Raw genomic sequence first — 26,261 nt, forward strand, 5'->3', positions numbered from 1 at the left:
CGGTCACACAGGACCTTCATTATAATGCCAGGTTTCTTTTCTACTGACCTCACCCCCTCATCTACATACTCCCAGTCATTTTGAGCTGATGAGGCCTCTGGCTCATTGGACCATGCTTTCTTTCATTTCACATGTTTTGGTTTTAGAGCTGATTTCTATGAAAGAAAATCAATTGAACATCCAGGTCTTCGGTCATTCCATGGTAGCCTTTAAATCATTTCATCGAGGGTTTCTTTTTAAACATTTATAATTCATTTTGAAAGCATTTTCTTTATTTCTTCGTTATTTTACCTTTAAATTTTTTAAATTTTAGGCCAGGTGCAGTGGTACATGCCTGTAATCCCAGTGGCTCAGGAGGCTGAGGCAGGAAGATCAGGAGTTCAAAGCCAGCCTCAGCAACTTAGCGAGGCCCTAAGTGACCCAGGGAGACTCTGTCTCTAAATAAAATTTATAAAGGGCTGGGGATGCAGCTCAGTGGTTAAGTACCTCCAGATTAAACCCCCAGTACCCAGAAAAAATTGATTTAAAAAATTTCTGTGACTTATGCACAACTTAAAAATTGCTGTTTTAACTGTATTAGGTACACGGTTCTGTGGCATCGAGCACATTCACATTGTTGTGCAGCTGTCACCACCAGCCCTCCAGAGCTTCTTTCTTCTTCCCAAATGGAAACTCTGTGCCCCTGAAACTCTCTCTCAATCCCCCTTCAGCCCCTGGCAACCATCAATCTATTTCCTGTTTCTATAGACCTGATTATTCTAGAAGGCTCATACCAGTGGAATCAATCAGTCATTCTCTGTTCCTTTGTGTCTGGCTTGTTTCACTCAATACCACGACCTCGAGGATCTGCCTGGTATAACATCTCTCAGAATTTCTTTCCTTTTGAAGACTGAATAATATTCCACCTCACATTTGTACCCTGTTTGGCTGATCCATTCCTCCACCAATAGATGCTTGGGTTGCTTCCGCCTTTTGGCTGTTGTAAAGAATGTTGCTGTGAACCGGAGGCACAAATACTTCTGTGAATTTAAGACTACCTTTGTAAGTTGAAATTTATTTTTAGAAAAAAATAAAATCACATTTTCTGCAGGCAAAACTCGAATCCTATTTGTAACAGGGCCTTGCTGTTTTACAATAGGTTTCGATGACATTTAGGCTTCTTGGGTGTTTTACAACCGATGTGGATAAAGACAAAACAGAAACCACTCTCCCAAGAGGGCACAGCCTTCCCAGCTCGTCCCTCGGGAGGACAGGGTTGGTTCGATCTCCCTGCTGTGGCCCATGACTTCAATATGGCAGAGGAGACTCTCCACATGTTCTTCTAACAATTTTTTTGAAGGGCAAATACATAAAAACATGGATTTTTTTCAACCATTTATTGTATTGTAAATGTGTTCAGTGTGAAGATTATTTTTATAATCACTGGGCCATGCGGATGGCCACATACTTCTTCATCTGTGTCAACCTCTCTCTTGCCCTGTTTGAGGAACCAGTGCTGTTTCTGCTACCGTTCTTGGTAAGCATTAGATAAAAGATGTTCAATCAGACCTTGTCACCAATGAGTGGGGCCCCTTGCTTCTCCCTTGTTTTCCTCAAATGTCAACAAATAGGAATTTGACTTTATTTTTTTCTTGCTGGGGCTTCAGAGAATTCTGCTTGTTGGCTAATGTGCCAATCATAAGGGATTTTGAGGGCAATGGAACTTCAGAATAAGCTGCTGAATTTGTAAAATGAATCAATTTTTAAAACCCGTCAATATGATGTCTCAGGGTAAGCTACAACAAATATATGTTTATTCAGTGCAACGTGTTTGTTTCCTTCAAGAAAATGTTTCCTGATACATATAGGCCAGGAGCCAAAACCTGGAGACTTTCTCAGTTGAGAGAAGCCAGGAACTTTGTGTTTCATTGGAGAGTTTCTGCCTAACTCTCAGAAGCTGGACCTCAGTGACACGATCTGATAGTGGGTTTATTGGAGAATGTCCCCCATTCCTAAAATGATAGTATGGACCATATCCCACTAGGCCAAGGGTACTTTTGGCTTCTGCCTTCTATTTGATGATATTTTCCCCTCTCTGCTCCCCCCAGCTCACTCTTGAAAGGCCTTCTGTTCTGCCAGCCATAGTGACATCTCCTGGCGGACATAGGAAGTCACAAATCTGGGGGACCCTCTCAACCAAACCTTGTTAATGCTGCCATTTATCACAGGGGCAGGGGTGTGGGCTCAGGAGGGCTTGGAGTCCTGTAATTTCTCCCATACCCTCTCCCAAGAGAGCAACAATGTCTCAAGCAGCCAGTTCCCACCTTCCATTCACAGAACTGAAAGTCAGGAAGATGCAAACCCCAATGTTAGCGTGGACCCTGGAAAAGAAGCCACCACTCCAGGTGACAATAGACTTGACTGGATGCTTGGGACTGAAGCAAGGCAGTTCTCACCCACCTCTGCACCCTCCTCATTTCCAGCAGGCCTCTGCCTGTGGCTAGGAGAGGAGTGGAGCTCTGTCCCCCACCTGGCCCCGCTGTCTCAGGGCTGCTTTAAGGGCAAACTTGCAACTAGGTGAGTCCAAAGAGGATTATTCCAACTCAGAGTTTCTTTCCTTCTGAACCAATGCAGGAGATGTCCACTTTGCATTTCTGAGAAGTTCATGGTGTCCTAAGAACTCCACTTCACTTTGGCTACTCAAAGTGGGGTCACTTGGTCAGCAGCACCAGCATCCCTGCTCAGAGCTTGTCAGATACGCTGCCACTCAGAGTGCTGGAATTTTGCACTGACAGAAGCCATGTTTGAAACAAGCCCCAAGGACATACCTTCACACACCCAAGTTCATGTGCTTGTACTCCACACTGGGTTCCTCACCTTGATGCCCTTGGCCCATCAGGCCATATCCTTCTTAGTCTGTAGAGGTCTTCCCCGAGCAGTGTAGACATTCAGCAGCACCCATGGCCTCTACCTGAGCTGTGCACCAGCACCCCTGGTTTATGATATCACAAAAGGTCTCCAGGCACTGTCAAATGACCCAAGGGGAGGGGGAAAGTCACCTGTGTTGAGACCCATCACCTTCAGGGTCACTTGAGACCTTGTTACAAACACACATTCTCAGACCCCACCCCAGATTGGCAAAACCAGGAACTCCAGTGGGGCCCAGGAAACCGGTTAACTCTCTGTGAGACACAGGCACTCTGAGGTGGAAGAGGACTCGGGAAAGGCCCTGCAGTGAATCACTATTTGGTGACAGACAAGTCACAGGGGCCACAGCATGACCAAGAGGTTGCAGGCCGTGGGTGATAAAGAGTCCAAAGCTGGAGCCACATGGGAGGGTTTTGCAGCCAACACTTCCCCCTGTGCTATCTCCTTGACCTTGGCCAAGTGACCTGATCTTGCAGTGCCTCAGTTGTCACCTATGGAAAATGGGGACAACCAAAGCACTGTTCCTCCTGCAACTATTGAGGGATGAGGAAGCTTTTATGATAAGGTGCTTAGAAGAGTGCTTGGCTCCAAGACCTTCGGACAAGTCAACAAACTCGTCTTGTCTTCACCATCACTGGCCTGTCTTGCCCCCGATTGTTGAGTCCCCTACAAGCCAGCCAGGCATGTGCTTCATTCTCTGCCACATCCTCAGCAGGGAGCCCTGGCCTGGCCTGGACCAGGCTCTCAATGAACATCAGTGGAGAAAGGCATTGCAGTGCCCATGAGGACATGAGGACACCAGCAGAAGCCCTGTGTCTCAGGGGCTTGAACTTTTCTGTGGATCCTGTATGTTCTGCAAAGGGACCCCAGCTTCCTAGATCCGATTCTATTAGAAGGTGTCTTTGCAAATGTGGCAACTGGGCAAAAGTGAGCTTCTCCATCCATGTGGATTAGACGGGACATCAGGTAGATCTGCAGGCATGCTCTAACCAACAGTCAATCAACACACGCTTAGAAAATCATGGAAAGACTAAAGATGGGGACGGGGTGCTTCACAGATGCCAGTCGTTTTCTTCCTCTAGTTCTAGGATTCTGTCTACCCACCTTCTGAAGTCAGTCATACAACTATCCCCATTTCAGATTTGCAAACACTGAGGTCCCAAGAGGTTACAGAACATGCCCAAGCTCATTGTCTAGTAAGCAGTGAAAGTGTTTCTCATGCTGGTCTCGGATTCCAAACCCACACCTGCCTTTCTTCCCAGGGCACTTCCTGGTCTGCACACAGGGATGACATGCCTTAAGATTGGGAGGACAATCCTAATTTCAAACCTTCTACCTCACGTTATGCTGAAGACAATCCTAAGCAGCAGAGCACATGTCTTATTTGGTTTAAAAACTCCATCTTTGGTAGTAATGAGATCTCTCTGCCACAGTCCCACCAGACAGCCATTTGGGACCACAGGAGTGTGGAGAAAGAGTGACCACAGGAGTGTGGAGAAAGAGGACATAATTCAGGAAAGCGAAATACAAAGAAGCAAGAGCTGAATATACTAGAACAGACAGGACCAGCAGAGAGAGCCCAGCTGAGAGAGGCCTGGAGCAGGGCTGGGGTGAGCCAGCACATTCCACGGGCATTGATGAAGTTCTGCTGTGTGCCTGGCACTATGCTGAGAAGTAGACGCTGCATTGAGTACAGTCTCTAACCTTGCCCTGCTAAAGATCCCAGTCTGGGGATTCAAAGCTGGATGACATTGTCCAGCACTATGCCATTTCTTCACACCCCAGCTGACCTCCAGCCCCCAGCACCATGGCCCATTTGCCTACAGTGAAGGCCAGCAGCAGAATCCTGCCATGGCTGGCAGGAGTGGGTGGAGAACCCCCAGCTCTCTCACCCTGTAGGAAGGCTTCTATTAGTAGCATGATCTACATGGACCCCCAGCACTCCTTATCAGAACTGTGTTTAGTCACTCAATGACAACAACTGGCTGGTACACCCTGTCTTCCAGTTCCTAATCACTTCCTGTTCCCACCTGGAGTTTTCTAGCATTGCCTTCCAAGAAAACTACTTTCTAACAAATCTGGATCCCAGAGTCCCCACACTTTACCTCAGGGAAGCCAGAGCATGAAAGAAGGTTCTAGAAAGATGTACAGTGATCCCAGTCTATCTGGCCATTTTATGCCTAAATTTATAGTACTCCTTGGCTGCTCTGACTGCCCTGATAGGTTTAGGAGGAAAGACAAGCCATATTTTGGGATGTAAAATGCATTCAGGCCGAGTCACTTTCACACAACCTACCAAGTAGGGGTAGAATCTCATGAAATTTTAAGTACAACAGAATGCCAAATGACTACTCATTCCAGTGAAGACGTGCTGCAAATAAGACTTAGAAAAGTGTCCTCAGAGAAGATTCTGTCATTCTGCATTTGCTTCTGAAAGTTGAAGCACACAGTTCTAATGAGCCCAGGAAGACAAGGTTGATACCCAGTTGAGTTGGCATACGATGTGCCAGAGCTCAGGACTTCAGGGCTGCTGTCAGGTGGTTCCCGGGCTCTTCTGGTCCTCACCTTCACTCAGTGTCTTTTTGTTGGTGATGTCGTTCAGCAATGGATTATTGGCCCAGAGACTTGTTCAGTATTGCTCAGCAGTAGCAAAACACTGTCACCAGTGGTAGGTAGCCAACTCCAGGTGAGAAACTTGAAAGATGTTAATGGTCACAGCTTCAAACCAGCAAGCTGCCCCTCAGTGATCATGCTCTCTAAAATATACACCATGCTAAATTGTGTGGAAGAATTCTACGTCTAGCCAAACCACAGGAGCTCTCAAAAGCCATCCCAATAACATTTAGAGGATTCACTCTCCAAAGCAAGCTTGCCAATGCCTGAGTGCCCACACACTCTATTGGTGCCAACCTCACCTCCTTTTAGAATGCACACATCCACCAAGATATCACTGCCTATGGTGGTTGAGTGGCCTTTCCAATGGACGAGGTGGATGTGAATGTAACACGTAAATGAATTAGCATTTACCAACAACTGGAAGAAAAAAATCCATTCTCTAAGATATGATGACGGAGCTGCTCTGTGATCTAGACCATCCCCCTCTCCTGCATCCTCTCTGTTTGCCTCTGCCTGGATGGACCTCCAACTCAGCCCAGAAGGATGTGTCCTTTCTAGTCAGAAGCCCTGTCATGGCTTCCAATTCCAGGCCCTGATTCCTGGTTAATGCAGCCAGAGCTCGCTTTCAAGGTAGTCTCTTCAGATCCCTTCCCTACCCTAACCACAGTGTGGGCTCTGGCCCCACCCTTACTCTCTACACCACCATTCCACATTATTGTCTTCTTCTCCCTCGTTGTGACCCAGGACTACCCATGACCATGACCAACCGCTGAACCAGGTGCCTCAGAGGGTAGAAATGACCAGAGATTGCTAACTTGAAGATTTCACAGATAGTTAATGAGACATCCTGACTAGTCAAATGACATAAGAGGAAGTCAATGAATTCTAACCTCAAGGGCAAATCCTACAGTACACTGGCTGTCAAGTTCAGCTGCACACTGGAGCCACCTGGGAGCTGTGCATAGTACTGACCGCTGGACCACCTACTGGCCCTGGGCTGATGGAATGGCTCTGGGCTAAGATGGGACACTGGGGTTTGTAAATTACCAGTTGAGTATAATATAAAGCAAACTTTGAGAACACTGCTTTTTCCCCACATGAAGAACTGTGTGCATACAGATGCAGAAGTACACAAATCTGCAGCATAAGGCTCCTTGAGATCCATAGATTAAATGCACTGCAATCACCAGCATCCTGGCTAGGAACACCACCAGCCTCCTATTTCCACCTTCCCAGGTGATCACAGCCCTGCCATCCAAGCATGGAGGAGTCCTCCCTGCTGAGAGATGTCAGTGTGGAGAATGGAGAGCCCCTCTCTCCTTGGAGTCCCTGCTTTGACAACAAATGCACTGGAGGTTTGAATCAAGTGGGAGGCACATGGGCAGGCTCCCTAGATGAGGCTCTATTGAAGGGAATCTACATTTCCAATGGAACAGATGCTTCAGAGAGAAACTGAGAGTGCCGGCTCTGAGAAGCGGTTCCACTTCATGCAGCTTCAACCAGAAACAAACCTCAATGTGCTTACAGGGAACAAGACCGTTCCTTCAATTGGAAGCTGCCTGAACAAAATGCTTCTGTTCTGCACTTCCAAGCTTTTCTCAGCCAGCACGTTCAGATGACATTTACACCCAAAGTGAAAATTGTGCTACCCAGAGATCCCTTGGGACACCACCAATATTCACGTGGAACATTGGATGGTTGACAAGATTAATGGCCCAGAGTTTCATTGAAATATTTTTCTCAAATTTTTTGAAAACTCACTGGAAACGAAGGTACCCATGAGCAACAAACTCTGCTTTATACAAGACACAGAAACTTCTAAGTAAAGCCCGTAACTGCTGGCTCTAAGAAGGATTCCAATTCCTACTAGTTCAACCAAGCCCAAATCCCAATATGCTCTCTAGAAACACTTTTACATCCTGCAATTGAAGCTGTTTGTACACCCTGCTTCTCTTCTGCACTTCACACTCTTCTCATTGAGCACATTCAGAGAACAGTTCAGGCTCAATATCCAAAGTGTGCTAGCAGGAGAGCCCTTGTACCTCGGAGCACTTGCTCAGATAGGAAGTGATAGGACTGATGGATGGGTCAATACCTCAAAGATTCTTTGGAATCCATTCCTCAAACGGATTCTGAAAACTATCTTGAAGTTGCATGACCCTGTTTCCAATGACCTCTGCTTTATTGAGTGCATAGATGGTTCCAAGTGAAATGGTGCCATCAGCTCTGATAAGAGGTTCTGCTTCCTGCATGTTCAACCAAGGAAAACCCGCCACGTGTTCACTGAGAACAAATCTACTTTGTGCACAAACTTTTTCTGTTTGCCCCCTACAAATGCATCTCAGGATGCACATTCAGAACACATTTCCTGAAAAAAACATGAGAAAGTATCATTGCAAAAGTCCATTCTGGCCTAGCATCTCCAACATTGATTAGGAAATGAATTGCACAAGTTTCATCTTATCCCCTTGGTCTCCTTCTTCTAAAAACTCATTGAAACTGCAGGTACCTGACAGTAACCAACTTGCCATTGACCAAGAGCACAGTTGCTTCCAATGGAAACTGGGCCTGCCAGCTCTCAGAAGCCATTGGATTTAAGGCTACTTCAGCCAGGTACAAAGCTCAATGGGCACGATGAGAAAAAAGTCATTTCCTAATATGGAAGCTGCTTGCCAAAATTCTTCTGTGCTGCACTTCCAAAATATTCTCAGGAAGCACACTCAGAGCACAGTTTCAGCCCATATGCAAAGAGTGCTAGCAAGAGAGCCCTTGGACCTAGGTTCAGCAACTGGAGGAGAACTGTGGGCCCACTGGGAAGAGCAGTTCCCCAAGGTGGATTGAAATCCATTGCTCAATTGTTTGTCACAGAATTCACTTGAAATCCAAGTGCCTGCCTGCATTGAACTCTCATTGACCAATTGTACAGACGCTTCAGAGGGAAACTGCCACCTCTGAGAAGCGGTGGTTCTTCATGCTAGTTTAAGTAGTGACAAACCCCAATGTGCTCACTGGGAACAAAATGAGCTCCTGAATGTTGAAGCTGCTGAGGGACTGCTTTACTTTTGTACTCCCAAACTACTCTCAGCAAGCACATTCAGAGCCGAGGTCAGGCCCAAAATACAATGTTGGCTGGCAAGAGAGTCCTTGTGCCCAGGATCACCAATTTTGAGAAGCCAATGAGGACTGCTGAAAAGATCAATTCCACGAAATTCCATGGAAATCCACTCATCAGACCTTTCTGAGAACACTTAAAAAGAAGGTTTCTGCATGCAAGGAACTCTGGGTGACAGATGGCAATGTTTGCCAAATGCAAACATGCCTACCAGCTCTGAGAAGCCATTCTCATTCACACTGCTTCACCTAAGGAAAAATCTCCATGTGCTCAATGAGAACAAGTTAGCTTGTGCTACTTGAAGCTGCTTCTGCAAACAGCTTCACTTCTGCACTTCTAAACTGTTCTCATCAAGCACATTCAGAGCACAGTTCAGGCATGAAACACAAAGTGCGCCAGAAAGAGATCACCAACTTGCAGGAGGAAAGAGGACCAGCTGAGAAGGTCCGTTCTCCAAAGTCTCACTGACATCCATTTGTCACACTTGTTTACAACATACAGTTGAAGTGCAGGTGCCCACATGAGTGAACTGTTTTGGATCAACGGCACAAAAGCTTCAATGTGAAAGCATGCCTGTCACCTGTAAGAAGCAGTTTTGCTTTCTTCTAGCTCACACAGGAAAACACCATGTGCCCACTTACAACAAAGTTAGTCCTGCAAGTTGAAACTGCTTGCAGCAAATGGCTTCCATTCCCCACTTGCAGCCATCAGTGGTTGACAGATGGCACAGAGGCTTCAATGTGAAACCGTGAATGCCAATCATTACAAGTGCTTCTGACACTCTAGTTCAACCAGGGACAGCCTAAAGTGCTCAATGAGAACACACTTTGTTCCTGCAAGTGGAAGTAGCTTGCACGAACTGCTTCAGTTAGAAAATTCCAAGTTCTTCTAGCAACCACATTCAGAGCACAGTTCTGGCCCAATAGAAAATGGGTCCTACCAAGAGGATCCCGTATCTATGATCACCTTCATAAGGTAGCTTCCCAACTTCTGTGTGGAAGTGTGTTTCTCCTTGGCCCTTACACTGTTGTGGAGACCACTAGGAGTTCAGCTTTGTGCAGGATCATCTGACCTGGACTTTTTGCAAGACCTGTACAGCCCTCACACATGCTCAGATGCTACAGGACTTTTCAGACCAGTCCAGACAACAGTAGGCATCCATTCATTGTCTGCACTCTACAGATTCCTAGATGCACGACATTCATTACCATCAAATGCAGAATTTTCATCAAAAACTAATATATATATCATTCCAATCTGAATCAAGAAAATCGGAAATATCCCCAAATCCAAAGAGTGGATCCCCATTGTGATGCTACAAGTTGAAAATTCCACAGCTGACCTCATGGGATGGTTCACAGTCAAAAGACAGCTGCATGAAAAATATTACATGACTTTCCTGCTATGTGAAAAGTGGCATGTGAAGTACACATGCATGTCTTCCTCAGACATGGGTTCATTTGCAAGACACCTTGTGCAATTGAAAATACTCCAAAAGGGGAGAAATCGGAACCATGTCTCCAAAGTATTTCAGCAGAGACCAACTCCATCTGTCTATCTATCTCTCAGTGAGTGTGTGTGCTCTTGTGTGTGTTTGTGTGTCTTTGTTTGTGTTTGTACCATCATAGCTGATACTTCATTGCCCCCATTGGAAAACTGACTCAGATAATGCCATCTGCCAAACTCCTAAAAACCAAAGTTCTTGCTGATAGAATGAAACATTCCTTCCTGTTGGTTTGGATGTGTCCTTTAGGAATCACTGCTACATTTAGTATACTCAAATCATCACAGTAGATCAGGTAACAAAAACATATATATTTTAAAATAATAATATATTAATGGAAACAACAAATACAGGATAGAGTAACAACTGTGTTACTAAACAAGGTCAAGGACAATGGCAAACTATAGATTCAAACTTTGAAGAAAATAGTAATCAGTGTAAATATTCCTGGGCTGCCTCAGCCCCGCCCAGGCACACAGCAGCAGAATGGTTTTGCAAGCATCCTCAGGAGGGCTGCAGCCTTCTTTCCAGGATGAGAGGGAGGTTGAGGCTGGATCCACCCATCGTTCTTTTGGGAGAGGCTCCTTTTCCTCAGCACGAAGTTGGGTTTTGTGTGAGGGTTCTTTGCGTAAAATACGTTGGCCTGCGCTGGAATCCTCAGCTCTGGGGAGAGAGGGGTGTACAAAATAAGGTGGCTCTGGAGGTGCTCCCTGGGACACGCCAACATCTGAGAGCCTGTGCCAGAAAAGGCCAGAGCCACACACCTGAGAGCTCTCCAATTCAGCACCAATACCAACAAAGACAGCCTCCACAGTCCTCCCTGAGGAAGAACTAGGCAGAGCACTTCAACAGACCTAATGTCGGTTCCTACCAAAGGCTTTGGACTCCAGAATATCTCAGGTCCTCTTGCATCTGCCAAAGCACACCACTAGGGTTTGCATCTGAAATCTCCCACAAAAGGCTCCTGTGCCAAAGATTCAGTCCCCACATGAGCCATCTTCATAGGTGGGTTTGGAGGGAAGCATTGGATGGTGAGTGCTCTGATGTCAACACAAAATTCTCATTCAAGATGAATACACTACTGGGGGTGGGAGGGACTGGAAGAAAGGTTGAGCATGGTTGGAGGAAGACCTAAACAGGGTTGTGCCTTGGGCAACAGTACCTTGTTCCTGTTGGCTCCACTGAATCCTCATTCTCCAAGTAGAGGTCCTCCCTCTCCATCTTTCTCTCTCTCCCTCTCTGCCAGCCTCGTTCTCTCTCTCCCAGTCTATGCCTTTGTGGCAAGGGCTGAGGAGCTCTCCACTGCCACACACTAGAGCTTTATGGACAGCCTCAGTGCACAACCAAAGAGAAAGCTATGAAACCCAGAGAAAAGGCCTAGGATTCCTCCTCTGAGTTATTTTCCTCAAGTATGGCCACAGTGAGGACAGGCTGACCAGCACGGATACCACGTTAGAGCCATGCTTCTGCGTTGGTGGAGCCCGCCTCCATGTGAACCAGGCTTCTGAGAATGGAGGCCACATTCCAAATACTGCCCTACTGAGAACAATGGTTCCAAAGACCAGCAAAGGGACTGCTTCCCTCCAACATGGTGTATGGCCCAGTGGTGCCATGACCCCGAGTGGGGGAATACAACAGCCGCTTCTCCTTCCTCTGAACATGTGTTTCCTGTCGCCCTCCTCTAACCTAGAGTCTGTTCTCCATCCCTTCTGGGTTGGATTTCTTAGGCTATGAATTTCTTAGGCTACCAAGGCCCCAGACAGACTTCCTCTTCCATAGACTCTACTAACCTAACAGTAGGTTAAGATAGGAGACAAGTGATCCTAGAACTCATAGGGATGGTGGTCTTCAGGGTACATAGGCTGGGATAATGGCTGCTGTGGTGTTTGGCTCACAAAAACCAACCAACCAACCAAAAAAAAGCGCTGGCATTATTATCAGATGAGCTCTGTGGCTAAGTGCTCAGGAAGCCCTCATCTCACTTTAGTTAGGGATCACAACCTGGCTATTGTGATCACTCCTTGCCTAGTGGACTCAGGTGCGTAAGACCATGGAATTTATGCAAAAACAGATGATTCAGGCTGTCTCCCAGGCTGTGTTTTCTTCCCAATTTCATCCTGTTACTGCTTGCTAGAATCCTGGCAATGCTCTGCCCAGGCAGTGGTTTTTTGGTCACACAGAAGGCTTTCAATAGTACTGCTTCAGTCCACAAAATGCCAGTTCCCTCTTTAGCCCATGCATTCCCATGTTCCTTTGAAACCACTCCTATCCCAGACCATGAAAACATACTGCTCCTGGAGAGAGGCTTTCCTCCTCACTCCTCAAAGATGTCAGTTTTGGATGCCTGTTCATGTCCAGGGGAGGGCACCTGGTGGGGAGCCGCAATATCCACTGGGGTATACCAATGGACCTCGAGACCTTCCACCAGCAGAAGTGCAGTTGGCTTTGTGCACGAACCCAACACACCTGTTGGAGTGTTCTTGGGGGTCAGAGACTACTCTTTGTTGCTAAGAGTTGACCTGAGTCCACATCCTGACCCTTGCTCTCTGCTATCTGATTGTCTCACTTACTCTGACGGCGAGAGATGATTTGGCCCAGCTCATAATCCTCTGGATTCTCCTCAGTAAGGAAGTGTAGGTCGAGGGCGCTGCAGATGACAACAGGAGCCCTATCCTGGCAGGTCACCTGGAGCAGCATGGGAGACAGGCCTTCAGGAAATGGGCCTTGAAGTGACTACTCAAGGACAGTGGGCAGGGGCATTCTGGAGGCACCTCCACTCTAAATGCAAGTGCAACATCCATGACCCTACTACCTGAGGCTGACCTCCTGCTCATCATGTGGGCTCTTCCCACAGGCTACTAGCCCAATCCTTGTACATAGGACTTCCTGGGCCTGCCATTGCTCTTTGTGGAGCTGCACTCCTCTCGGAGTGAAAGGACCCCACTACCTGCATACAGATGCAATCTCATCCCACAAGTTGGGAGGAATGGGACAATAGCCTCCAAGATCCCAGGTATGCCCGAGGATGCAGGCGGCATTGGGAATGGCCTAGGCACAAAACCTAGAGGCTTTGGTCTGGATTGCCAGGGCCAAAAACAGACCCAGGAACATGACCACACACAGGAGAGCTGAAAGATAGCCACGAGAGCTCCTGGCCTCCAGAGGCTCAGTGCTGGCTGGGATGTAGGAGGGCACCTCATCCGGCAAGGGTGGTCATTGGGTTACCTGGACATTTAGTGTGCTTGCTCCACATCCATATCGACTCTGCAGAGAGACTCTCTCAGCTCCTTGTTCAAGGAACATGGAGAACCTCACACTGCTGTCCTCCTCCATAGACGTCAGCATCCCATACAAGGGAACCTGCAACCTAGTTCCTGTCCTATTCTCATCTGTCACCCATACCTGTCCCTGCCCTTCTGGACTGCATGCTGCCACCTGACACACAGACTCCCTCAGACATGGCAGTGGACAAGCTGCTGCACTCGCTCATCTCAGCTCCAGCCCTTCACACTGACCTCTCCCTTCTTGATTCCCATCTATCCTCCTGATCATCCAGAAGCTCCAAATTCAAGAGGGCATGAGTAGTCCATGGTATTGGACCAGTGTCTGCTCCCCACCCAGGTGTAAGCACCACGGGACACCCCTGCTCCCAGGCTTACCAGAACACTCTTGGCCATCTCTGGACTTTGTGTTTCTAAGTGGACACGAATTAAGCAGGTGTCTCCCACCTGCTTGTGGGAAAGCGGCCTGGAGGACTTGCAGGTTGATTCTGAGAACTGTGGGGGATGGAACATCAGCAAACCCAGAAACACAAAGCCACCCCAGACTGTCAGTTGGCTCTATGGGCTTCCAGCAAATATGTCCAGGTGCTGAGGCTTCTTATTTCCTCAGGTCGGAGTGGAATGGCAGCACATGCACAGCTTGAATAAGGTAGGTGTTTACCTCCTTTCCCTTGACCTGGGGGCGTTTCCTCACGATGAAATATTGTACTCCCAGATTCATGGACAGACACACGAGTGAGTGGTCAGAGACCTTGATTTCTGCAGAGCGAAGTGGAGAGAATTGTCAGGTGGCACTCAAGGATTATACCACAAAACACCCACAACCCCTGAGAGTCTCCGCCAGGCCCATCACACTTTGGTATTTTGGGGCCAAGGCCCACTTTCTCTTGGCTGTCAGTTATCCTGAGCCCACTGTGGATCATGTCTCCCCACTGTCTGATTGTCCTACTTACTCTCATCCTCAGACATCATATACAGCAGCTCAAAGTTGTCCACATCCTCATGCTGCAACAAATTTTGGTCCAAGGCCCTGCGGATGAGGCTTGTCACCGTCTCCTGAAAGGTCACCTGGATCAGGGTGGGACAAATGTCATCAGAGAATGGCTTTTAGAAGAGCTACCCAGAAGACTGTGGTCAAACATTCAGGAGAAATCTCAGCTACATATACAAGGGCACAATCTTGTTATCCTGCTACCTGAGTGTGTCCTCCATATACCACCTGGGTTCTTGCAATGTGCTACTAGAACAATCCTGGTACAAATATCTGCCTGTACCTGCCATCTCCCCTCCCCCTGGGGAGCCACATTCCACTCATGTCAAAGGACCAAACTGCCTATGCACAGACACACTCTCATCTCACTGAGATGAGAGCAATGGGCCAGGGATCTGCGCACCAAGTGTGATCTGGGATGCAGGCTGCCTTTGTGGGTGGAAGAGGCAGATGCACTGAAAATTTGGGTCCTGACTGCCACGACACAAAACAGACTCAGATACAAGAGTGTGCACTTGAGTGCTTCATGATAGCTTTGAGAGGCCCTGGCCTCTGGAAGCTCGGTGCGGGTCTGGTTGTAATGATGTACTTGACTCAGCACTGGCAGTCACTGAACATGTCTCCTCTGCAGCTGGACACCTGCAGCATTAGCGTGTCTACTGCACATCCATAGAAATTCTGCCAAGAACCCCTTTAGCTCCGTATTTACATACATGCAAAGCCTAACATTCCGAAGCTTTGGCATGACCCCCCAGGTGATCCCGACCCCAAATTCCTACACCTAGTCATGCTAAGGAGGTTCTCTTCCCTGCCACCAGGAACACATCCCCTCCTACACATGTGACAAGTCACTGCCACCTCCTCTGCTCCAATCTCACTCATTGAGAATACCAAGTTCTAGGCACTGCAGCCTGCACCCTGGACATATCTCTGACTTCATCTGTCCACAGCACTTCCGTCTGCACTTCTGGCCTGCAAAATCCACAATACACAGGCCCACTCACCACTGAAGCTGGGCATGCTGAGGCTCTCCCTCCTCAGGTCAAGCCCTTAAGATGGACCTCTCTCTTCTTTATTTCCCACCATAGCCCTGGGGTTGGCTGTGTCTCCTGCCTTCCACTGTGTGGACACCCAGGAGGCAGCCCTGCTGTCAGGCTTACTGGGATGCGCTTTGTCTCCCTCAGGCTCTGTCCCTCTAGGAGGACGTGAACAACGCGGCTGTCTTCCACCTGCTCGCTGGAGTGAAGCAGTGAGGAGCTGCTACTGGTGACTTTTATCATGCAGCACTCATTGCTTTGGGTGGCCTGGGGCAATGATCCTGCAGCCACTGCAGAGCTGCTGCTCACAGCTGCTGGGGTCCTGGATGCCACTGCCACAGAAGGTTCCAAGAACTGTGGGGGATGACAACATCAGCAAAGCCCAGCAACTGCACCCCACCCAGCCTGGCAGTTGGCTCTGTGGGCATTCTACAACATCCATCCAGAACCTGAGGTTCTTGTCCCCTTGGAGGATGTGGAGTGGCACCAGGAGTAAAGACTGAAGAAGGTGGCTGTTTACCTCCTTTGGTTTGACCTTCAACGACTTGCTGGCATCTGTTTCCCAAAGAATAAAGTCATAATGCACTCCTCCAATCAGGCCGTGATATACTTTCGCATCAGCAGAGACCCTCAGCTCTGGAAAGGCAGGGGCAGAGGCGTGGTAGGTGACACTCAAGGAATACACTACCCAACATCCCCCACAACTGAGAGCCTCTGCCAGCTCAGGTCTCACACACAGACCTGAGAGCCCCCGAATCCAGCTTCTGTTCCACCAAAGACTCCCCACTGATTAATCCCTGAGGACCCTCTATGCACAGGAGGTCCACTACAGGAACACCTTTCAAGGAAATAGCCCCTTGTACCCCAGAACCTCTTAGTTCACGTTGGACCCATCAAAGAGAAACAGCTAGACTTTGTATCTGGATTGGTCCCCAAAGACTCATGTGTTGAAGGTTTTCTCCCCACTGCAACAATGATCACAGGTGGGTTTGGGGAAAAGCACTTGATGGTGGGTGCCTCCACCTTGACAGTGGACTCATCTACCCATACACGGCTACACTAATTGGAGGGGTATGGTTTGGAGGTGTGTTGAGCGTGGGTGGAGGATGTCCACAGGAATATATTCCTCTGGATGGCAGGGCTGTGCCATCCAGAGGAATATATTTCTCTTGAGTTCCCCACTTCTGCATTTCCTCCTCATGAGTATAATTCTCATTCACATTTTTAATCAATTTATTGTTATACTTCTTGTTCGGCTTGTGTTTCTCCTTCTTGTTCTTGTTTTTCTTCATCTTCTCCTCATGCTTCTTCTTATAGTCATCTTGAACTTCTTATTCATGGTTTCCTCCTTCAACTTATTTTCATTTTTCTACTCCTCCTCCTCCTCCTCCTCCTCCTCCTCCTTCTTCGTCTTCTTTTCTCTCTCTCTCTGTCTCCCTCTCTCTCTCTCTCTCTCTCTCTCTCTCTCTCTCTCTCTCTCTCTCTCTTTTTCTCCAAGAACAGTTTACAAGCTGTGAAGGGTTCTATTCTACCACACTCTTCTCTCTAGAAATGGCCTCTGGTCCTAAGTGGACTCCGTTTGCAGTGAATAGAAAGATTGGAAGCCAGAAATGATTCTTCATTGAACTGCTTTTCTCATGTACTCATCTAGGTCAGGAAAGGCCGCCAAAGTAGGCACCCTGTGGTTGTCTGTCTTCTTTGACACAAGACAAAGAAGCCTCTCTTCTTGGCCCCTCGTGGATAATAGCTTTGCAATGCCTCCTCAGGCCAAGGAAAGAACACATGATAGGCAGGTCCACAGCCTCTGGGGAACATGAAGAACCTGCAGATTTATGCCCCATCATTACACTTTGTTTTGTGCACAAGTCCCACCATACTATTCCTGGGCATTGGGTCAACGCACACTGTGTTTTGGCTCCCAGTTATCCTGAGCCCACTGTGACTCACTGCTCCCTACCCTCTGATGGTTCCACTTACTCTGATGGTTCCAGGAAATATGCAGAAGCTCATAGTTTTTTGGATCCTCCTGCTGGAGCAAGTGTACATCTAAGGCCTTGCGGATGACGGCTGGAGTCCTGTCCTGGCAGGTCACCTGAGCAGGGTTGGAGAAAGCTCATCAGAGAGGGAATTTGGGAGTAACTACCCAGAGGACAGTGCTCAAGGACAATCAGAGACAAGAGCTCTCTCAACACAAGGGCACCATCTTGTTACCCTGCTACCTGAGGCCTTCATGGGATGATGTGGGGTCTTCCTATGAGCCTCTAGTCCAATCTTGGTACAAGAGTTTGCTTCAACCTGCTATGCCCTACAGGGACAAGGGAATAAGGACCAAAAGGCTTTGTACAGACACACTCTAGTCCCATCAAGATGGGAGGAATGGTCCAGTGGACTTCCATATCCCTGCTCTGGTCTGGGATGCAGCTGCATTTGTGTGTGGACCAGGCACAAACCCTAGGTGCTTTGGTCCTGACAGCCAGGCACAACACACACTAGGACTCTTTAATGATAGGCATGGAAGTTGCTGGGCTCGAGAGTGTCAGTGCTTGCTGGGGTGTCGGGAGGTTCGGACCCAGCAGGTGCAGTGGTTCAACATGGCTCCCCTGGAGGTGGACACCAGAGTCTCAGCATGGATACTCCACACCCAGGAAAATTCTGCAGAGAGACCCGCTAAATCTCTATTCACATACATGCAAACTAGGACACTAATGGGCCCCTCCAAGGCCCCCAGTTGTCTCTGACCCACACCTACCCACCCTAATCATTCTACAATGGCTCCCTTCCCTCCAACCAGCAACATATCCCCTCCCACACACAAGAAAATGACTGCCAACTCCTCTGCTTCAACCTCCACGGTTCAATATACTCCTCCTCAATACCAAGGTCAGTAGAGGATGGCCTGTACCCTCGATATTTCTCTGACCTCCTCTGAACCCAGCACTCACTCCTGCACTTCTGACCTGCACACCCCAAAACACGCAGGCCCACTCGCACCCAGACCTGGCATGCTGCTGCTCTCCCGCCTCTCTCTTCCTCATTTTATGCTCTCCTTCCTGACCTTCCAGAAGCTCCAGTTCAAGAAGACAGGCCTAGTCCAAGGTGTTTGCTGTGGACTCGGTCTTCCCCACTGTGGACTCCCAGGAGATTCCCCTGCTCGAAGACTCACCAGGATGCTTCTATACTGTGTTGTCCTTTCGTCTTCCAGGTAGACGCGAATGACACACCTGCCTCTCATCCGCTTGGTATATTTGGGCCGTGGGGAGTCCCGAGTGGAGACCCCTGATGTCCTGGACTCCGGCTCTGCCCCTTCCCTGGGAGAAGGCTCTGGCTCTGGGGTTGGCTCAGGAGCCGTGACAGGAACTGAGCTTGTAGCTAGAGGAGAAAAGATGCCAACATGACTGCCTTGCCCTGACCTTAGCACAGTCAGACAATACCCCTGCTGCCAGGAAGAACTCGGGCCCTTAGCCCACATAGGACCTCTTTGCAGACTGGGGTCACTTCCTGAATGGACAAAGGCTTATCCTAATTTCCAGCCCAACACCAGGCATACAGACTCCCTGCAGTGGGACAGCAGTCGGACCTTTCCTCATATACCCTTAGGTACTCACCCCGGTCCGCCTGGCTCTCAGGCTCTGCCTGGCTTGATCTGCCATCTTCAACCTGGGCCAGCAGGTGGTGTGCTTGGTGCTCCAGGTTAAAGCCACTCAGGAGGAGCCACATGTACGGTAGCAGGTGCTGCAGACTCAGAGAGCCTGGAGGCTGATGGGAAGCCTCGGAGTAGAAGTTCACCCAGGTCCCCAGGAAGGAAGGTGAGACACTGTGGGGAGGCAGGTGTGGAGTCAGCAAAACCCTGGCCTTGCCTTCGCCACGGGCTCCAGAGCAAACCTCTGACCCTACCCACCTGAACCGTCCCTGGTTCTGAACACACCAGTCCACCTCAGGCAAGACACAGTGGCTGTACAGGCAGGGTCAGGACAGGTTGCTACAGGCAAAGAACCTTCAACGAAGGAGCGCTAGATCCATGGTTTGACCAGCTCTCCCCTCCTCTGGGCAGGCCTGACACTCTGCTTCCTCTTGGCTACATGCTCTCCAACCTGGAATGCACCTTCTGGGAGTGTCTGTCCTCCTGCCCACTCTTCTCAGGGCTCAAGAGACACCTCCTCCCCTGGCGTGGGCTGCAATGCTACCTCATTCTCTGTGAGCTCACTGAGTCCCCCTGAGTAGCGGTGGACCTCCCTTTTCCCATGAGTGCAGACCACATCTCTGTGGCCCTGGGGGAGGACAGGGAGGTGTGGTGTGGGGGGATCCATTGTCCCAGGGCCTTCCCCAGAGGACCCTGACTCCACCTACAACTTCCCGCCTTACCCCTCCTACTGCTGAAGCCCCACACCTTACACTGCAGGCAGAAAACTGAATTGGGCAGAGCAGTCTTTCCTCAGCCTTCCCAAGTCAAATCACCTTGCAGGTCCCTATTCTGGAAACAGGAGCCCACCCTCTTGATCCCAAGCCCATTCCATGTTGAAGTTGGTCCAGGGTCCACCATAGTCACTGAACAGGACAGCGTGCAGTTATGCCTCATGGAGTCAGGGATGCAGTCACATGGAGGATATGTACTCATGGCACCTGCGGTTTAGGCTGACCCCATGAAAAGGGACACAATGGCAATCATTTGCACCCCATTTTTCACTGAATTATGAAACGTGACTGGAAACGTGTCTTCACACAGTGGGTGCTTTCTCCATGTTCACCAGGGAATGAGCCCAAACTGCTGATTCCCACATATCTCTGGGTGTGGGAGCTGCCATGTCCAAAGCCCCTGTCCAGCTATGTCCCAGCTAGGACGCTCTGTCCCACTATGTATACTAGCATGTCTTTATTAACCCAAAAGTGCTTTTCCCAAGGCCCGAGTTTTGAGACGCCTCTGGCATAGATCTACGTTCTTCACAAAGCCAACATCACACCAGAAAGACCACCTGGCCTCACTGAGTCCACCTGGGAATGAGCTCAGTGCACACCATTGAGCTGTGGTGCCCAGTGTGTGGGGACTGCTCCACGGACCTCTGTGGATCAGCTGGAGTCAGGATGGTTTCTCTGCCTGAGAGGGGAAGTTCACTGCCCTTGCAAGGCTGTGGCAGGCACCTCCAGGACTCGTCCCATTTGGGGCTGACTTTCCACTATGAGTGTGGTCCTCTATCTCATTAGGTATCACAAACCTTTGGGTCCCTGAGAGGCACATGGCAGCCCCAAGACAGAGGCATGAGGGGGCTACACACTTGGGCTTGGTGGTCTGGTGCTTACCTTGGGAACAAGAGATCCAGCACCTGCTGGGTGGGGATGAAATCCCAGGAGATTAACCCCATGTTGCTGCTGAAATGTAGGTTCCTCCCACAAACGACAGGCAGGAGCTCATTCCTAAGCTGGTCGTGCCTGTAAGGTTCAAGGCTCTGAACCCTGAAGGGCTCCTCCGTGTTCTGATCATTTTCACCCTGGGTTGGGACCAAGAATGGTGGGTTCAAAATGGAAATGGTGACAAACAGAAAAATGACTTGTGCCAATACACTAGAGTCAAAGCACAATGGGACAGTTCCCATCAGTACAAACACACACACACACACACACACACACACACACACACAGAGTCAGAATAGGAGTCCTGGGCCATTCATCAGGGATCAGACTAGAGGGCCTGCTGGGCTCACCTGCCCTGTGCTACTCACTGTTACTCTTGAGCTCCTCTGTGACAATCGCCAGAGGCTCTGGCATCTAAGATGAAGCCTCACCCAGTGTATCCACAAAAGGGCTAGTTGGCCCCCCTGAGATTCCTGGGAGCCTGAGGCTCGGCATTGTCTGCAACCACAGGAGAACATCCTTCTCCCTCCAGTGGCTCCAACCAAGTGAGCTCGGATGGCTTGGTCAGTGAAGTGGGTGCCTGGATACCAGGGTTCCATGTTCTGTTTGATCCATTGTCAAGGCAATGATGTCATTTCCTGTGCCCATACCTGAGCCTCTTTTCACATAAGACCACTTTCAAAAGCCCTATGGGCTGCTGATTTCTCCTCCATGCCTACCCATCTCAGGTGCGCAGGTGTTCACCAACAACTACCCAAACATCCCAACCAGCATCTGCCCTGCTTGGTGCCACTAGAGTTCCAGCTTGGAGCCTTCAAAAATGCATTCACAACCAGTCCTTCCCTCTCAGCAGCTTTTGGACCCTGGTCCCATCATTGTGCAACTCATGGTGTGCCCAGTCTTTTCTGGAAAGTAGGGTAGCATCTAATCTTTATGGTTTATTGTGTCTATTGGCCCATAACACCCTCTATTCTCTCTGAAACCAGAGATGGGACTCACAGGTGGCTAAAGCACAAATGTAGAGATGGGACAATCACAAGAACGGGAGAGACAAAGAATGCACCCTCACTCAATCAGGCCTGTGTCCCACACAGGGACGTGGCCAATGTCCATCGCATCGTGGCTGCAGTTCCCACTCTATACCATGGCAAGTTGGAGGGGACTGAGATGCAGAGGCTGCTCCCTTCTGCCATACAACTTCCCAAGTTCATCAAGTGCAGTCTCCAGGCTTTGGGGTGTGCCCTGGCCTCTCTCTATCTGCCCAGGCCCTCCAACCCACACTGGCCTCTTACCCAACCTCCTCCTAGGGCCAAACTCAATCCTGCCTCTCAATTTCTGCTGCCTTCCCCAACACACTGCTCCCCAAAATGAGCAGGGCTGGCTCTCGGTTATCATGCTGGTGCCAGCAGCAATGCCACCCCACTGACATAATTCTGAGTCCCAACCTAGGCACTCCAGCTGTCTTTGCCACACCTGGCCTGTTTGGGCTCTGGCTCTTGCTCTTTTCTTTCATGTGCATGTGTTTTGAGGTTTTGAGTTTCTCCCACTGCAGAACTGCAGCTGTGGCAGGGTAGAGCTCATGAGGGTGACATTCTGAGCCACATTCAATCCCATCAGGACTGTTCACTGGGGTGACTGTTGGAACACAGTGATGAGTGAACACATGGGAGGTGGTTGGACCCACCTTGCCTCTGAGTGGCTTCCTTTCAGGACAGGAATGTAGGGATGGGAGCCCCTGGCGTGGGATGCTTTGCACAAGGCGTGACCATGGGCTCTTTCCTGGCAAAAATGGCTCCACTCAGCATGGAGAGCACTGTCATTCCTGGTGGCTAACAACAGCCCTGGACCCCAGAAAGGAATCCACACTCAAGATTAACGTCTGAGTGTACGTGTCCTCGAGGAAATGAGGTCTCCTGATCCCAGGTGCAAAGGGGTAAGTCCTCTAACTCCAGGGGCCATGAAGGGACATCTGAGTTTCCCTTGTCCTTCTTTCCCTCTCTGAACCCAGGGTGTCCTCACACTAACCACAGTTAGGACCCTGGCCTCATTCCCCAGTGAGGATCATTAGGCTCCATAAAGGACAGTCTCTAAGATGCTCAGTGGACCAACACCCTCTGCACAACCCATAACCCTATTCACCCAAGAGGCAAGAGGATTTCTATTCAGGAAAACCAGGAAAGGGAGAGCCTTTCTCAAGGACACAAGGACATTAGTGAGTGAGGGAGTGATTAATGGATGGAGAACTATTTCCACCACCAATTTCCCGGAGCATATATGGCCCTTTGGGCACAGGTCCGTACCCTTTTTTTCCAATCAAGTTTTTCAGAGAAGTGAGGCTGCCTTCTAGATTGCACCTCCACACTAAGGGGGTCTCCTACTTCTTCCACATGTACATATTGCAACGGGCCTCCCACCATGTGCATCCGAGAACACTCTGTGGGCATCTGTAGCCTTTCAAGACCCCAGAAACCATGCGGGCACCCCAGCACCAGCAGAGCATTTGTGCACATCACAACAATCACCCCAAGTGAGAACTCTCCATTCTACTCTGTACTACGCCCTGCCATCTGTACTGATCAGTCCAACCCCTCTCCTTCCTGTTTCTTGATTATACTACCATGGTTCCCACACATGGATGCCAGGGTGCTTGTGGCCCCCCCAACCTTTTGGGTTCCAGGAACAAATGACACAGTGGAATGTGTTTGGGAACTTCTGGATGACGGGAAGTCCCACCCTCCAGGTTTTCATCTTTAATGTAATGAGTGCAGAGGGAGCCAGGAGGGCTCTGTCAGGTAGAGAGAGGTGGGAGCTGATGGAGCCTCAACTAAGTGCCCAGGACTCTGGGTTCAGAGCTGGTGTTATGTGGAATTGTTGAGAGACGTGAAGAAAACCCAGCTCACTGTATATATATCTCACATTTTCTGAATCCATTCATCTATGGACAGGCATCTGGGTTGTCCCATAATTTGGCTACTGTGAATCATGCTACTGTGAACATTGAAGTGACTGTATCACTATAGTAGGCTGATTTTAGATGTTTTGGATAAATACTGAGGAGTGGGATTATTGAATTGTGTGGTAGTTCCATCCCTCGTTTTGGGGAGGATTTCCATACTGCTTTCCAGAGTGTTCATATTAATTTGAAGTTAAAAGGCGATAACTTGATAAATGGTTCGGGGCACTTGGAAATCTATTGTAATTCAAAGTCTCAGTTTCCAGAATGTCAGTGTTGGGAGCCACTTCTCTGCAGGCCTAAGGTCTGGACTACCTTTTCAAGGATGTTGGAGAGAAATCGGCTCACAAGCTAACTCAGCGTACTGCACGTGCGCTGGTCGTATTATGAAGATTATGTGGGTTGCTCTGGAGAAAAGAGCAGGCAAGGCCCCGTGCCCACTGACAGACTCACATGCCTTAAACTAGGGTTTGCTGTAATTAGGATCTTAAATATTCTGCAAATATTCTTAAATATTCTCCTATAGTGAGCTTTTGGCCCCAGAGTGGTGCAGTTGAGAGGTGGTGGGATCATTAAGAGGTGGGGCCCTGTGACAGGTCCTCATATCATTGAGAGTGTGTCCTTGAGGGGATCGTGGGACCCCAATCCCTTCTTATTCCTCTCTTGCTTCCCAGTCTTGGGGTCAGCAGTGCTGCTCTGCCTTGCTGCTTTACCACAGGCTCAAAGCAATGGGCCAACCCTTCACGGACTAACACCTCCGAGGTAAGCCTTCTCTTTATAAGTTAATTATCTCAGGTATTTGTTACAGTGAACAAAGAGCTGACAGAGGGTTCCTCTCTTGTGACATAATCCACAGTGTAAACATGCATCACCTGATTGTCTTTATGTCATGTGTAGGAATCAGGACTCAGGGATCTGTAAAATGTGCATGTTCTGGATATAACATTATTGTAACACACTGTCCTTTGCTGCAGTTCCAGGAATCTCAAGTCTTAGAGTGGCATTCATGAAGCAAAGGCAAACTAATGGGTGGACTTGCAAGTAGGGTAAAAATCCCAGATTCTTCTCAGATCTTGGGAATGAATCACATTCATTTGCCAAACCAGTTAACGACAAGGTCAATGAATGTTAGGACTCGAAAAGATGCTTATAGCTCATCGGCCTCAACTGGGTTTCTCTTAGACCTTGTTCCACTTAACAAGAAATGAGTGAAGCTTGGCTATTTTGGTAGTCCTAATGATAAAAGTCAGTACCATCTTGGAGGATTTGGCTGAATTTGTGGCCTGAGTTATAATTTTGCAGTTTTAGAGGACTTTCGCTAGATGTTGAGGAAATTGACTAGACCCATCGAAGGTAGAGGAAGTTAGAAGGGACAGAGAAAAGAAAGAGAAGCTAATCAGAATTTTAGGTGAAGAATCTTATTTCTTGAGCTTTTTACTCGCCCTGAGGCAATTTAATTTCAGATGCTGATCACGTGGCTGTGTTTTTTAAATGATACATGTAATTTCGAGGTCCAGATAAATTAACAGGTAGTTCCAACAAACAGCACAGATTATGTGTACTCTTTGCCAAGCTTGGTCACATTTTGCAAAACTCTATGGTACCGTATCACATCTAGGTTACAGATGTCAATACATGAAAATACAGAACATCACCACCATCACTGCAAGGATCCCTCCCGCTACTCTTTCAGAGACACACCCACTTCCAGTTCCTTCTCACCCACTCCTAAACTCCTGGTGACTGCTAATTGCTCCTCTATTTCTAGATATATCATTCTATAAAGAATATTATATAAGGGGAGTGATGTACTGTGTAGCCTCCTGAGACTGGCTGTCATGACTCAGTCTCATTCTCAGGAGTTCCATCCAGATAAGAGTAAACTGGTGCAGCTGTAGTTAATTACTTTTAATTGCTGAGTAGTATTCCCTGTTATGGGTATACCAGGGTTTGTTTAACCATTCAGCCACTGGAGTACATTTAGGTTGTTTCTAGCTTTTGATTATACTGACATTGTATAGATTTTTTTTTTTCCATGAGCATGTGCTAATTTCTCTGGGGGAAAAAATGCCTAGAGGTGTAATTGTAGGGTGGCATGGTGGTTACATGTTTAATTATTAAAGAAACAGGAAAACTTTTCCAGAGTTTCTAGAAGCAATGTACCTGTGATCTAGTTGTTATATATTTTCATTAGCCTTTCATGTTGTCACTATTTTAAGTTTTAGCCATTTTGATAGCTGTGTAGTAATATCTTTTTGATTTTAGTTTACAGTTCCCTAATGGTTTAATGATGGTGAAGAATATTTTATTATACCTATTTGCCATATGGAACTCTTCTTTGGTGTAATATCTTTACATGTCCTTTTCCATGTTCTAATTAATTAAAATAAAATTTAAAAATTTTTATTTACACATGGGCATAGTCTTTATTTTGTTTATTTATTTTTATTTTGTGGTGTTGAGGATAGAACATAGCTTCTCACATGCTCAAGGCAAGTGCTTTGCCACTGAGCC

General features: G+C 48.3%; 1 protein-coding gene and 1 long non-coding RNA gene across 2 annotated transcripts in view; one reads left to right on the forward strand and one right to left on the reverse strand.

Annotated features, from left to right (window-relative positions):
- The window catches only part of LOC144249853 (uncharacterized), a 475,070-nt gene that overhangs the window by 164,411 nt on the left and 284,398 nt on the right, over positions 1-26,261 (reverse strand). The window lies entirely within an intron of this gene.
- LOC144249893 (uncharacterized) lies at positions 1,462-19,130 on the forward strand. Its single transcript, XR_013342342.1, has 3 exons — positions 1,462-1,516; positions 18,511-18,650; positions 19,046-19,130. It is a non-coding gene; the product is annotated as an uncharacterized LOC144249893 (long non-coding RNA).

The sequence above is a fragment of the Urocitellus parryii genome, chromosome 12, assembly GCF_045843805.1.
Source record: "Urocitellus parryii isolate mUroPar1 chromosome 12, mUroPar1.hap1, whole genome shotgun sequence".
In the NCBI taxonomy this organism is placed as follows: Eukaryota; Metazoa; Chordata; class Mammalia; order Rodentia; family Sciuridae; genus Urocitellus; species Urocitellus parryii.